This window comes from Nuphar pumila, chromosome 4 (genome assembly GCF_984573655.1).
Source record: "Nuphar pumila chromosome 4, dmNupPumi1.hap1.1, whole genome shotgun sequence".
Classification (NCBI taxonomy): Eukaryota; Viridiplantae; Streptophyta; class Magnoliopsida; order Nymphaeales; family Nymphaeaceae; genus Nuphar; species Nuphar pumila.
In genome coordinates this window covers 56,813,602-56,827,044 of record NC_143252.1, presented here as the reverse complement: position 1 = coordinate 56,827,044, position 13,443 = coordinate 56,813,602, and the positions used below count along the sequence as shown (strand labels likewise).

General features: G+C 36.5%; 1 protein-coding gene across 3 annotated transcripts in view; it reads left to right on the top strand.

The window, feature by feature from the left end:
• The window catches only part of LOC149840233 (UDP-galactose/UDP-glucose transporter 3-like), an 80,305-nt gene that overhangs the window by 33,531 nt on the left and 33,331 nt on the right, over window positions 1-13,443 (top strand). The window lies entirely within an intron of this gene.

The window sequence follows — 13,443 nt, the reverse complement described above, 5'->3', positions numbered from 1 at the left end:
AAATGAAATACACAACTAATGTAGTCATCGACCCATGCAATAAAAACTAAAACAGACATCTGATGAAGAATCAATCCCTAATACAATAAAAACTAAAAGCGTTAATTGAATCTGCCTAAAACGTTGATTGACTAACCTATGTAAAAATCAAATAACCTAACCTATATAAAAATCGGTTAACGTCAATTGCTTAAAACACTGGTTAATGAATAAATGGCTAAAACATATAACTACTGAACTCAAAAGCTAAAGAACTAAAACATGTATCTGAAAAGTGTTGTAGGATCGCTGCAACTAGCAGTAGAGGGGGAGGGGGTGAATAGTGCTTTTAAGCTTTGTCTTTGAAATTTGAGGGGATTTGAATCTTGCAAAGCAATCACACACAAAGAATACAAAAATTTTATCCTGATTCGGTCTTCCAGACCTACATCCAGTCCCCAAGCAAAACTCGTTTGAGATTTCCACTATCACACTTGTGTCACCATAAGAATAAATAAACGAAAACCAGTCTCACTTTCAACAACAACCCTGCTGAAAGCAAACACCTCCTTTAAACTAATGAAACCTTTTTCCTTTTACAGAAAAAAGAAATAATCAATTACAATCAATCTACGAACCTTTCTTATGAATGCAAATGAAGTGAAATAGGCTTCTAAGGCTGCTGAAATACTCAACTCATAATTTCACTAACTCACAAAAGGAATTGGAGTGAAAAACTAGAGTGAAAATACCCAGTAAGTGAGAAAACAAATACTTGAATGAATAAGAGTGAAAAACAAAGAATTCGATCTTTCAAATCAATGTAATTAGATTCAATTTGATTATTTTGAGTGTAGATCACACTCTTATTTATAACTGAGGAATTCCATACATTAGAGGTACCAAATGGTGTCAAAACAGTCAGTTTTGAACAGTCAAATCGTTTGAAAAACTAAAAAGACTCACATTTTAAAAGTTTTAGAAAATGACTATATTAGTCGACTTGAAAACAAATATTAGCAAACTGAGAGTTAAAGTCAGTCGACTACTGTGTCTAGCTGAACAATTTTGAATTCTGGTTTTTGAAACTTAGTTGACTAAAGAAAAGTTAGTCGACTGATGAAAATCATCAGTAGACTGAAAAAAACTTTCAGTCGACTCTGCAAATTTTTTTCAGAAATCAAGCATTCTGTCCGATCGACTAAGAAAAATTTCAGTCGACTGCTGTTAAACTTTTCAGAAATCAAACTCTCGGGTCGGTGGACTAAGAGTCGATTAGTCGACTGATTAGAATATAGACAATTGGTTTTGAAAAACAGACATTAGAAAATCGGTCGACTGATGAAACATATCGGTCGACTGGTAAACCTGAAAATGTGGGTAAAAAGCTTTCTAAAATGATATTTGTTAAGGGTTCTTTTAGAAAAGTTTTTGCTAAGTATTTTTAGGTGAAATGCAAGTGAGATATGCAATCAAAGTAAGGCTCTTACAAGAATCTAAGACTTTTAAAGAGATTTACATTTGCACACTTGTCTTCACAGATTCTTAAACAAATTCTTCAATTCTTTTCATCTTTCTTCGTTGCCTTAGCTGAAATTTAGTTATTCCACTTGTTCATCATCAAAATCTTGTACTTGAAGTGTCGTGTACAACTTCCTTGTCTTAACAGTATCGACTAAACTAACCACAACTATGTTATTGAATTAAGAAAACGTTGATGTTAATTTGAATCACGCTAAAACAATGCTGAACCTAAAGATTAAAAGTCGCTGAACCTAAAGATTAAAAATTAACATGCAGTAACTGAATAATAAAAATTAAAACGCAGAGCTTAAAAACGATTGAGTAAATAAATAAATATGCAGTGATCTAAATCAACTAAAAAAATTAAAATGACGTTGCAGTTTGATGTCGTGTGTGCTTAACAACAAATATTAAACGGCTATGATATCAAAATTAAAACTATTCTACTCTAATCTAAGATACCGAAAATAGACATCATGAAATCGAACATATCTAACTACGTTTTTTTTTGCAAAGGTTGAAAACAAATAATCTAATTGGATGCAATGACAAGAAAAAAATATGTTTTATTCAATGTTCATGAAAAATGTAAAAAAATATGCATGCGATGAACCTAAAAATCTATGAAGATGGGGGAGAAGACACAAACCATACGATCCGCATTCGATGGAGGGGTTGAGAAAAAGAATATGACTTTTCCTTTGAGCTGCACGTACCTCCGTCGAGTAAGGCAAGAAGAATCGGCGATAGAAAAATGTTAGAAGCAAGATGAATCAAAGGGAGAAAGAAAGAGATCGGGGGAGAACCGGTTGGGAACGAAGAGGAGGAAGAAAAGAGAAGAGGGAGGCCTACGTTTTCTCCGAAGGGAAAAACTTCTTTGCTGGAAAAAGAAGTATTTATAAGCTATTTTAGGTCAAAACACGAATTTTCAAAGAAGGTTCAAAATATTTTTGCAATTTCCAAAGAATCCTCTATAAAACATATTTTTCAAAAAGGGTTTTTTCTAAAACTAATTAAAAATTAGTAAAACACTCCTAATCTAATTAAACTACAATTAAGAAAATTCTAAAACTAATAAAAATACTAATAAAAATACCAAAACACGCATGGTTGAACCAGAAAATGCGATTTTCCTCGAAAATTCAATCTCGAAGCGAATTCTCAAAAGTAATGATAAAGATGGGTTTTTAATGTGATTTTATCATGGATCATGTATAAATAAAGATGAATAAAATGCGAATATTATGCATGATCAAATACCCCCATGCTTATCGTTTGCTAGTACTCGGGCAAACTGAAGCAAAAAGCAAAAATGCTAAACTAACTAAAACAAAAACCTAACTCACTTTTGTAGGAATCACGGTTGCATTTAGCATATGCAACAAGCCCTTTGAACCCCTGGGTTACCCCAGTGGAGTAAGGTCTCGTGAGGGTTTGCAGTGATGCTACCCATAAACATCTCTTTCATGTATGCATAAAGATTTCAATTTAAGAAGCATTAGGCAACTGAGGAGTTTGTTTTCACAAATATTTCATGCCATTACATTATCAAAACATGATTAGAGTCTTTTATAGGCCACCACAGAATAAAACATTTTCTTTCACTTTTCTAAATATCATAATTATTTATGCTTTATTCTCAGAAAATCAAATATATACATATTATTTATTTAACCTCACTCATATGTTTTTTGTACAGGTTTTCTTAATATTTGCTTCTAAGCAGTGAACTTTTTCTTTTACGCTCTTTTCTTTTTCTTAATTTTCAAATTTTTTATACTTTTTCTTTCTTTCTTTCGTTGGACATTATATCAAATTTTTAGTTTTCGTGACTCGTGTAATGAGCTTTGGGTCAATGACTCCCAGGCCAGACGATCTTAGGGCACCAGATACTAAGTACCCTTCAGACTTAATTGCTCTGTTTACGTATAGTCTGTTTCTCTGTCATGTGCAATGTCAATATCTATTAGGCTCTCTATAAAGTCCATGTAACGGGCTTTCGGGTTGGTGGCTCCCAAACCAGATGGCTTTAGGGCACCAGGTGTAAACACCCCTCAGACTCTACTTGCTCGAACAAAATAGACCACATATATTAACTTAGACAAAGAAGTGATTTTCTTCATTATCCTTTTCAACATGAAACTTAAACACTTCAACTTGTGTCTGAGCCCAGCTACTGGAGAATATAAAGATATCAAACAACTAAACATATGCTCTTTTTTTATTTTTGAGCTCTTATTTTCAATGTTATTCATTTGTTTAGTTTTCAAAAATAAAACTGTGCATATTCATACTTATGATTCAAAATAAACTCTAACATGCATCTATAGCCATTTCTTTGAAATCCACATAAACAACCATGTTTTTCTAGATCAGTGTCGGAAAAAAAATTTGTGGGGCTTAAAAATTCTCTAAAAACATTGGATTTTGCAATGCATTCATATAAGTTTAAACTCATTCCTTAAAAGCTTAAATTTTATGAGTTGTCATCAAAAGTGCAAGTACAAAAACATAAAAAGATTTGGGTGTGCAAACTACACCCTCCCCCATGATTGAATGACACTGTCCTCAGCGGCACTCCCTCATGCTTGTATGAAATTGAGTGAATACATATGAGAACGAAAATAAATAAAAAAAATGAGTAGAAGTCACCTGATGCACACTGTGGAACCTTACCTGATATGTCATGTGAATGGTTCGGCAGAGGTTCCACCTGCCTACCTATTATGCAACTCATAAAAATATACAAAAATGTAATACATACATGCTCTATCATCTAACTCTTGAAAGAAGAAAACTTCCTAAAACATAAAACTACTAAGACTACTAATAATACATCACAAATATGGGCAACCTCCTATAAAGCGCTAAGTTTTACGTCCTCAGCCAGACGGATCTCTGAAGACCTTTCATCGTCCATTAGATCGTGAAGTCACCCTCAATCAAGGGTTCTAAGGAAAATAGTGTCATCTGTGACACTATGCACTATGTGTCTTCCAACTCTACCCCTAAGTATCCTACGATGACTCTGAAACCTAGAAGGCAGGAGGTTAGTCTCAAATGATGGTGAGTCATAAATCGAACAACTATCAATAGGGATGGCAGTGGGGTGGGGCGGGGCGGGGGACAAGGTCTCCACCCCACCCCGCCTCAAGATTAGAACCTCCATCCCCACCTCCATCCCCGGACAGGGATGGATTTTAACCTCCACCCCCGCCTTCATCCTCGTTTCATGTCCTCCATCCCCGGTTCAAACGAGGATGAGGTGGGGCAGGGCGGGGATGAGGCGGGGAAAAGTGGTAGGGACGGAGTGGGGTGGGGATGAGGCGGGGAAAAGGGTACGTCCATCCCCGAACGGGGATGGATTTTAACCTTTGTCCCCGCCTCCATCTCCGTTTCATACCCTTCATCCCCGGTCCAAATGGGGCGAGGCGGGGCCCCGCTTTCCCCCGGTCCACTGCCGTCCCTAACTATCAAGACACACATTCAACTGTGGATCATATTGCTTCCTTGTGACGTCTGCCACCTGGAGGCAATTGTCATGTCCTGTCGATCTCGTGGCAACATCAAAGATATGTAATCACAAATGCTTGTTGCCAACGAAAACCTCCATCTCTCCAGTATAACAATCGATATGAGCATGGGCAGTGGCCAAGAATGGTCTACCCAAAATGATGGAGATTTGGTGAGCGACATCAGTGTCCTCCATATTCAAAACAAGAAAATCGACAGGGAAGTAAAAGTCCTCGACCTTAACTAACACATCTTCCAAGATTCTCCGAGGACGCTTGGTAGACCCGTCAGCCAACTGTAAGACACTAGTCATGGGCTTTAAATCCCCAATCCCAAAGGTGTCATATAGGGAACCCAACAATATGTTCACACTTGCTCCAAGATCGAGTAATGCACGCTCGATAGTCATGTTCTCTATAACACACGAGATGATTGGTGCCGTAAGATCCTTGAGCTTGGGTGGGGCTTGGTGCCAAAACACGGAGCTCACCTGCTCAGTAAAAAAGATCATCTTGGACAACGACCTCGATTTTCTATTCTGCGTGCAAAGTTCTTTGAGGAACTTTGCATAGGCAGGCACCTGTGGGATGACATCAAACAAGGAAATGTTTATGTGAACCTGCTTGAACATGTCAAGCATCTCGTGCATGCACGCCCCCTGCTTGCCAAAATCGTGCGGTTTGGCCAAGGCCTCAGGTAAAGGAGATTTGGGAATATACAAAGAAGGCACAGGCCGTGAGCCCTGCCCGTTCTCCTTAGGCTTGGTGGAGGAGATCGACTGGTCAGTAGGTGTGGTAGTGGGCTCGCTAGTCGACTCCTGAGTAGGGTGGAATGCCTTCCCACTCCGAAGGGTCATAACAGAGTTGGCCTACTCTTGGTGGGACTCTGTGAGGTGAAGGTCGTGATACATGGGTTCCTTACCTTTCGGGTTGACAACAGACTGAGTAGGGAGGCTTCCCTCGCTTTGCCTGCTTAGGGCTTCAACCAACTGTCCCATTTGAGTCTCTAGATTCGCTATTGATTGCATGCGGGAATTAAGGTTGGCCTTAAGGTCAGAAAAGGCCTCGAGCAGCTTCTCCTGAAAAGATGGGCTCGATGTGGGCTCTTGAGGAGAAGGTAAGCTAAGCTGGGGATGGGCCTGTGGAAATGTAGGACGGGTAACTTTATGTGAGGTTACCCTGTTTGTGTTGTGTCTGGGAGGCTTGTGGGGTGGCTCTTGTGGATTTCTCAATGCAAAGTTGAGATGATTTTGCCATCTTGAGTTATAGGTAGATGCATAAGGGTCGTGCACCGGTTTGGCGAAACCTTGGGCAACATTTACTTGCTCTTGAATGAATTTAGGATAGAGTGGTGCTGCCGGACACTCAGAAACAAAGTGTGCAGAACTAGTGCATAGCTCACACACTTTTCTTACTGAATTTAGCGAAGCTGGGTTGGCCAGTAATTGATCTACTTTCTTGGTCAACTGGTCCACTTTGATTTTCAAATCATGTCCGAACCCATCTTCGAAAATCCCTCCCTTCTTAGGACCACTAGAAACAGGTGTGGTCCTATCAATACGCGAGGACAGGGCATGATGCATGGTATTTTCGCTCAATGTATTGAATAGGGACCATGCCTCGTCCTCGCTCTTGAGCATGAAAGTGCCTCCACACGAAGAGTTTGTGAAAGTGTCTTAAAAAAGATACTATGATCAAGACACGATGTTCTTGATGGAGAACAAGTGCACAATAAGAACACTTAGAACACTTGTGCACAAAGGCACAACCTACAATATCTCACAAATGCATTAATGCATAAAAGGAATGAAAAACTTTATTAGATCACACATAGGCTTTGACTCAAAGCCTTAAGAATTACAAGGGGAGAACCCCTATTTATAATCCACCAAAAAGGAGCCTTGGAGGGGCTCCAATCATAGATGTTGGAGCCCCTCCAACGGTCACAAATATGACCGTTGGAGGGGCCTAACGTCTATTTGAGTGGGCCCCCAAGGTACCTTTTGGTACAAAAAATAAAAAATAAAAAATAATAAGAAAGAAAAGAAAAAGAAAAAGAAAACAAAAATACAATCACATTCATGAAAATGAATGTGCGTAAAACTAAGGAAATGACTAAACTATCCCTATGGCTAAAATAAGGAAATATATATTATATATATAAGTGGATAGATACATGTACATATATATCATATATGTATATGTATCATCCTATATATATATAATATATATAAGATTACAAGATTTCGGTAATCTAATTTAACACCCCCCCTTTGCCAAGAAGAAAGTTGAAACGCGGAGCACACAAGAAGTTTTCCAACTGATATTCTGAAGTTACATATGGAAGATCAATGACTCCTTTCAAATATGCTTCACGAACATAGTCACAGTCCATCTCAATGTGTTTGGTACACATAAAATGTGTGATTTTTGGCAATATAGATTGCACTCTTGTTATCACAGCAAAGCTTGGTGGGCCCTTCTACATTAATCCTCATATCTTCTAATAGCTGATGAATCTACATAATTTCTATGGTAGTCGTTGCCATGGCTCGATATTCCTCTTCGGTAGAGGATAAAAACACTTTTTGCTACTTCTTACATCTTCATGAGATCAACGAGTCTCCTAAAAACACACAAAAACCAACAGTGGAGTGACGGTTATTTGGGTCACCTCCCCAGTCAGAGTCAGTATAAGAAATTAATTTCAATTCAGAGGAAGATGATAAGAATACTCCTTTATTTAATGTGCCATTTGTAAAAATATCTACGAAAAGACAATACACATACAAGCACAAAAACCTCACAAGAGATGTGCACGAAGGCACTCAAATAACACTTGAGCAGGTATGCACAAAGGTGTAAGAAAAATAATCATGCACAAAGGCATGAAGAAGAAATATATTGAAAAATGAGGAAAGAGCTTGAGCTCCATAGCTTGTCTACAACAAGGGGAAATACCTCTATTTATAAGGAACCAAAATGAGGCCTCCAACATAATCGTTGGAGCCCTTCCAACAGTCACAGATGTGACTGTTGGAGGGTCCCAAGAAAAAAAGAAATAAGAAAAAAGAAAAAGAAAAAGAAAATAAAGAAAAAGAAATAAAAAATAAAAGTACAACATATTCCTATTGGAATATATGCAAAACAAAAAAGACTAAAATACCCTTGTCGTGTTTTACAAGAATTACTATATATATTTATATATATATATATATATATAGAGAGAGAGATATTTGCATATATACGTGGTATATATGTAAATGTATCTCTCTCTCTATATAAATATATATATTTATAAAAATACGAGATTACATTTTAACACCCCCCCTCAAACTTACGGTGTGATGACCGCAAGTTTGCCCAAAAGAATATTAATCTGGGGGAGCAAAGCACCTTGGTGAAGAAATCTGCTAGTTGATATTCAGATGTCATATATGGAAGATCGATAACCTTCGAACATAATGACAGTCCATCTCTATGTGCTTTGTGCGCTCATAAAAGGTATGATTCTTGGCAATGTATATCACACTCTTATTGTCACAGCATAACTTTGTTGGTTTTTGAATATGAACTCTCATATCTTCTAGCAGACGCCAAATCCATACCATTTTCATGGTTGTAGATGCCATGGCTCTATACTCAGCTTCGGTGGAGGACAAAGAGACATTTTGTTGCTTCTTGCACCTCTAAGAAACCAACAATTTACCTAAGAAAACACATAAACCAGTGGTGGAGTGATGGTTATTAGGCTCACCTCTCCAATCAGAATCAGTATAGGCAATTAACTTTAATTCAGAAGATGAAGACAAAAATACTCTCTTATTTGCAGTTCCCTTTAAGTATCTGATGATACGAACAACGACACTTATGTGAACCGTTGTAGGTGTATGTTGAAACTGACTAACAATATGGATTGCATGTGACAAATCAGGCCGTGTGATGCTAAGATATATCAGCGAGCCTACCAATTGTCTGTAAGGAGTAGGATTGATCAGAGGAATCCCGTCATCGATCTTCATTTTCGAGCCCACTATTTCAGGAGTTTCTTAAATTGTCATCTGAGATTCCTGACCTGTCAATAATCTCACAAGCAAGTTTAGTTTGAGATAGAAAATAACCACGTTGGGAGTAAGCAACCTCAATTCCCAAGAAATATGTCAGAAACCCAAAGTTTGACATTTCAAATTTCGAAGTCAAGACGGATTTGATATCCTTGACTCCTTTGACATCATCACATGTTATTAACATATCATCAACATATAATAATAATAATATCACAATACCTACATCGGATTTTCTGATAAATAATGCAGTATCTGTATAACAGGAAGAGAATCCATTTTCTAACATAACATTGTTAAATTTGTCATACCAGGCTTTGGGTGCCTGTTTCACGCCATAGAGAGCTTTCGGAAGATGAAGAACTTTATCTTTAGGAACTTTCGTACCTGGTGGGGCATCCATATAAACTTCTTCATTAAGATCACCATTTAAAAAGGCATTTTTAACATCCATTTGAAAAATATTCTATTTTTTAATAGATGTAATAGCGACGAGACATCTGACTGTAACCATTCGTGTTACGAGTGCAAATGTCTCTTTATAGTCAATTCCATATTCTTGACCATACCCTTTTGCGACTAAGTGAGCTTTATACATTTCCAGAGATCCATCGCTCTTAGTTTTAACCTTAAACACCCAACGACAACCTATAGTTTTCTTTCCAAAAGGTAGAGTTTGAAATTCTCATGTCTTAGTTTTCCTAAGAGCTTTGAGTTCATTTTCCATAGCTTCTTGCCATTCGACACATTTTTTGGCTTCCTCAAAATTTCTTGGTTCAAAATAAGAACGAATAGCACTAAGACAAGCTCTATACTTAGGTGAAAAAGAGTCAAAAGAGGCAAATCTTGTTGGAGGCTTCCTATTTCTTTCAGATCGTCTGGGATCATGTGTGGGAACATAATCACTATATTGCTCAATTGCACTTCTAAAGTATTTTTATCTCTACAAGAATAGGTTATTGAGTCATTTGTTGTTCTGTCTTCTTAAGTACTGGGTGAGTTGAAGTCGTTAATGTCTACTTCATTATCATTATCATGATTTGATGATATTTCATCATCACTAGACATATCACCATTATTAAATAATAGGTCAAATAAGAAAGAATAGTCAACATTTTCGTGGTGAGAGTCATTTTTTATAAAACCACTCTCATTTTCCAAAAATGTCACATTTCTTGAAACATATAACTTATCATTTTTAAAATCGTAACAGCGAAAGCCTTTTTGAGTCTCAGAATATCCAAGAAAGACACATGGAATAGCTTTAGGGGAAAGTTTGTCATTTTTATTTATAAGAACAAAGCATTTGCAATAAAAAATTTGCAATCTGTTATAATCAGGTTCTCTTTTATATAGTGTTTCAAAATGAGAGATTTTACCCAAATTTCTAGATGGTAAACGATTGATAAGATAGACAGATGCAAGAGCCACTTCGGCCCAATTTTTTTTGGAATATTTTGAGCTATAAGAAGAGTTTGAGTGGGTTTCAATGATATGCTTATGTTTTCTTTCGGCCAACCCACTCTGTTGAGGGGTTTTAGGACATGACCTTTGATGAACAATACCACTATCTTCAAGATACTTCTTGAATTCATTTGAGAGATACTCTCCTCCAGAATCGGTTCTAAATATCTTTAAGTCGCTATTAAATTGATTTTTAATCATCACATGATATGATTTAAAGCATGAGAAAACTTCATGCTTATGTCTAAGAACATATATCCAAGAGTATCTAGAAAAATCATCTACAAAAATCACATAATAGGCAAATCCTCCTTTTTGAAACAAGTGTCGATCTCCAAACATCTGAATGAACAATTTCGAAAGGTTTAGAAGTAAACATGGATCTTTGTTCAAAAGGCATACTTATCATTTTTCCAAGAATGCAATCATTACAAGAGAATGTATCTTTACAAAGATTTTTAGCAAAATGCAAATAAGATAACTTGGTGATATTGGGATGACCAAGTCTTTTGTGCCAAACATTTATATCTTTATGTTGGGCAACATTATAAAAAGAATTTTTAGGAACTTGAAGAGAGTCCATATAATATAAGCTTCCTTCCTAGAGCCTTCCCTAATCAATTTCTCGGACCGACGATCCTGTATTAAACATTTATCAGAGAAAAATTTAATATCACATCCATGGTCCGAGAGTTGAGAAACAGAGAGAAGGTTCAAGTTTAATTTTGTTATAAATCTAATTTTGGGGATAAAAAAGTTTTGAGTTTCAAAATTCTTAACACCTTTAATTTCAAGTGAAGTCCCATCCGCAGAAGAAACAAAAGATGGTGAACTACTTTTTAAATATTTAGAAAGAGTATACATGTTTGGGGACATATGAAAGGACGCACCCGAATCCAAAAGCCAAGAAGTTTTACCTGCAGGAGAGAAAGAAGACACGACGGCTCCTGAGATGGCTCCCTTGAGGAGAGGTTGCAGTGCCTCCACAATTTGATTTAGTGAAAGAGATCCACTTGAAGAGGTCTCCTCTTTTTGCGGCTGAGAAGTGGTGGCCATGGCTAACAACTTCTTCCACTTGGGACAAACGGGTTTGATATGCATCGGTTCTTTACAAAAATGGCAAATAATTTTGCTATAATTTTTTCCCACCTTATCCACCATTTCCTCCTTATTTTGATATTTAAAATGAGGGGGATGGTAGGCTCTTAAATTGTTTCCGAGCCTAGACACCGCATTTGACCCCATCATTGTCTTCGGAATTGGATGGAACTGCAAGCATATTAGACCCATACGGGTTTCTTCCCCACTTAATTTGGTGAGAACATCCTCAAGAGAAGGGGAGTGAAAGATGACAAAAGAGAAAACTTTATTTACTCAAATTCGGGCCTTAGCCCATTCAAAAAATTAAAGAATCGATATTCTTCTAATTGTTTGTGACGAAGTTCAATAGCCTCTCCACTCCATTTTTGTTCGAGCATAGCAAACTCATCACAAATGGAAGAAAGTTCGGCGAAATATTCTCTAATGGTCATTTCGCCATGAAAAAGAGTTAGAGCCTTCTTTTGAAGGTAATATTTATGGGATAAGTCCCTAGAAGTATACATTTTCTCAAGATACTCCCATGCTTGAGAAATCTTTTTGAATTTGATAATATTCACGTTGATTTTGAACTCAACGAAAGAAAAAATCTAAGACAATATTTTAAAATTCATTTTTCAGTCATCATGCTCTTTCGAATATTCCTCAAGGGCTTTGGTTCTTTTCTCCCCTTCAAGGATCTTAATTGCACCTTTCTCTATCAAGGTGATTTTTGGTTCTGGTTTCGAGATTGTGCCTTGCACATAACCCCAAAGACCTCTCTTTTTTATGTGAGCCTTCATGTTTTCGGCTCAAACGTGATAGTTGGAGCCATTGAGTTTAAATCCAAGAGAGAAATGAGACTTTTTTTCATCCATTAAAGAGGAAAGATGAAAGAAGAAATACATACCGCAATAAGATTTTTAAGTCTTTGACGCTATTTTTTGCAATGGTATTTTTAAAACATTATTTTATCGTTGAAAGCGTGTTGGAAAATCACCAATCAAGTAATAAAAACCGACTTTCCATAAATGTGGCAAGTACGGGTCGAATCCTCGGGGAACGGGATACATTCAAATTAAATATAAACTTTAATTTATTAATATCACAAATGTTTACAACTACGTTAACATTACAATTCTAATTGAATGACAATCTAAAAATGAAAATGAAAATGAAAATGAAAATGAACTGAAACAGATTATTAAGTCTTCTCCGGATCGCCAAAGGTAATCATGTCTTTTTGCCACACGTGCATCTGCACTCGCATTCTGAATACACCTGTTGATATGTTTCTAACTTATCAACCTAAACAAAAGAAAATCAAAAGTTGGTAACACTTCCAGAAGTAATTCTAAAAATTAGACTAACCCTAATTCTGAACTAAATACTAAACTAAATTACAATTAACTAGAAATAAAAGAAAATGAAAAATCAACTAGACTAACTAATCATATTAATTCTAACTAGTCTAACTACTGTTAGTACATTAACTATATGTCAGAAAATATGAAAAACTATCGAAAATCAACTAAGTAAATGACTGTTTTACCCTTGTAGTGCAAAATAGATTCTGATAGGTTTTCGCAAACAGGGAGTTTAAAGGGGGAAACGAAGTCCGATTTGAAATATTTTTCTTTTATTCTGCGCCCAACAGATTCAAGAATTTGTCGGACTTTACAGATTTGAAAAACTTCTTCGGATACTCCGGATGCAAGCGCTTCAAGTTCAAAGAAAAGTTCTAGAATCGTTTAACCCGAAATCTAAAATCGCGAAACACCTAATTTTGTAAAACGCTTTAAAGGCAAACAAATCAACTTGAA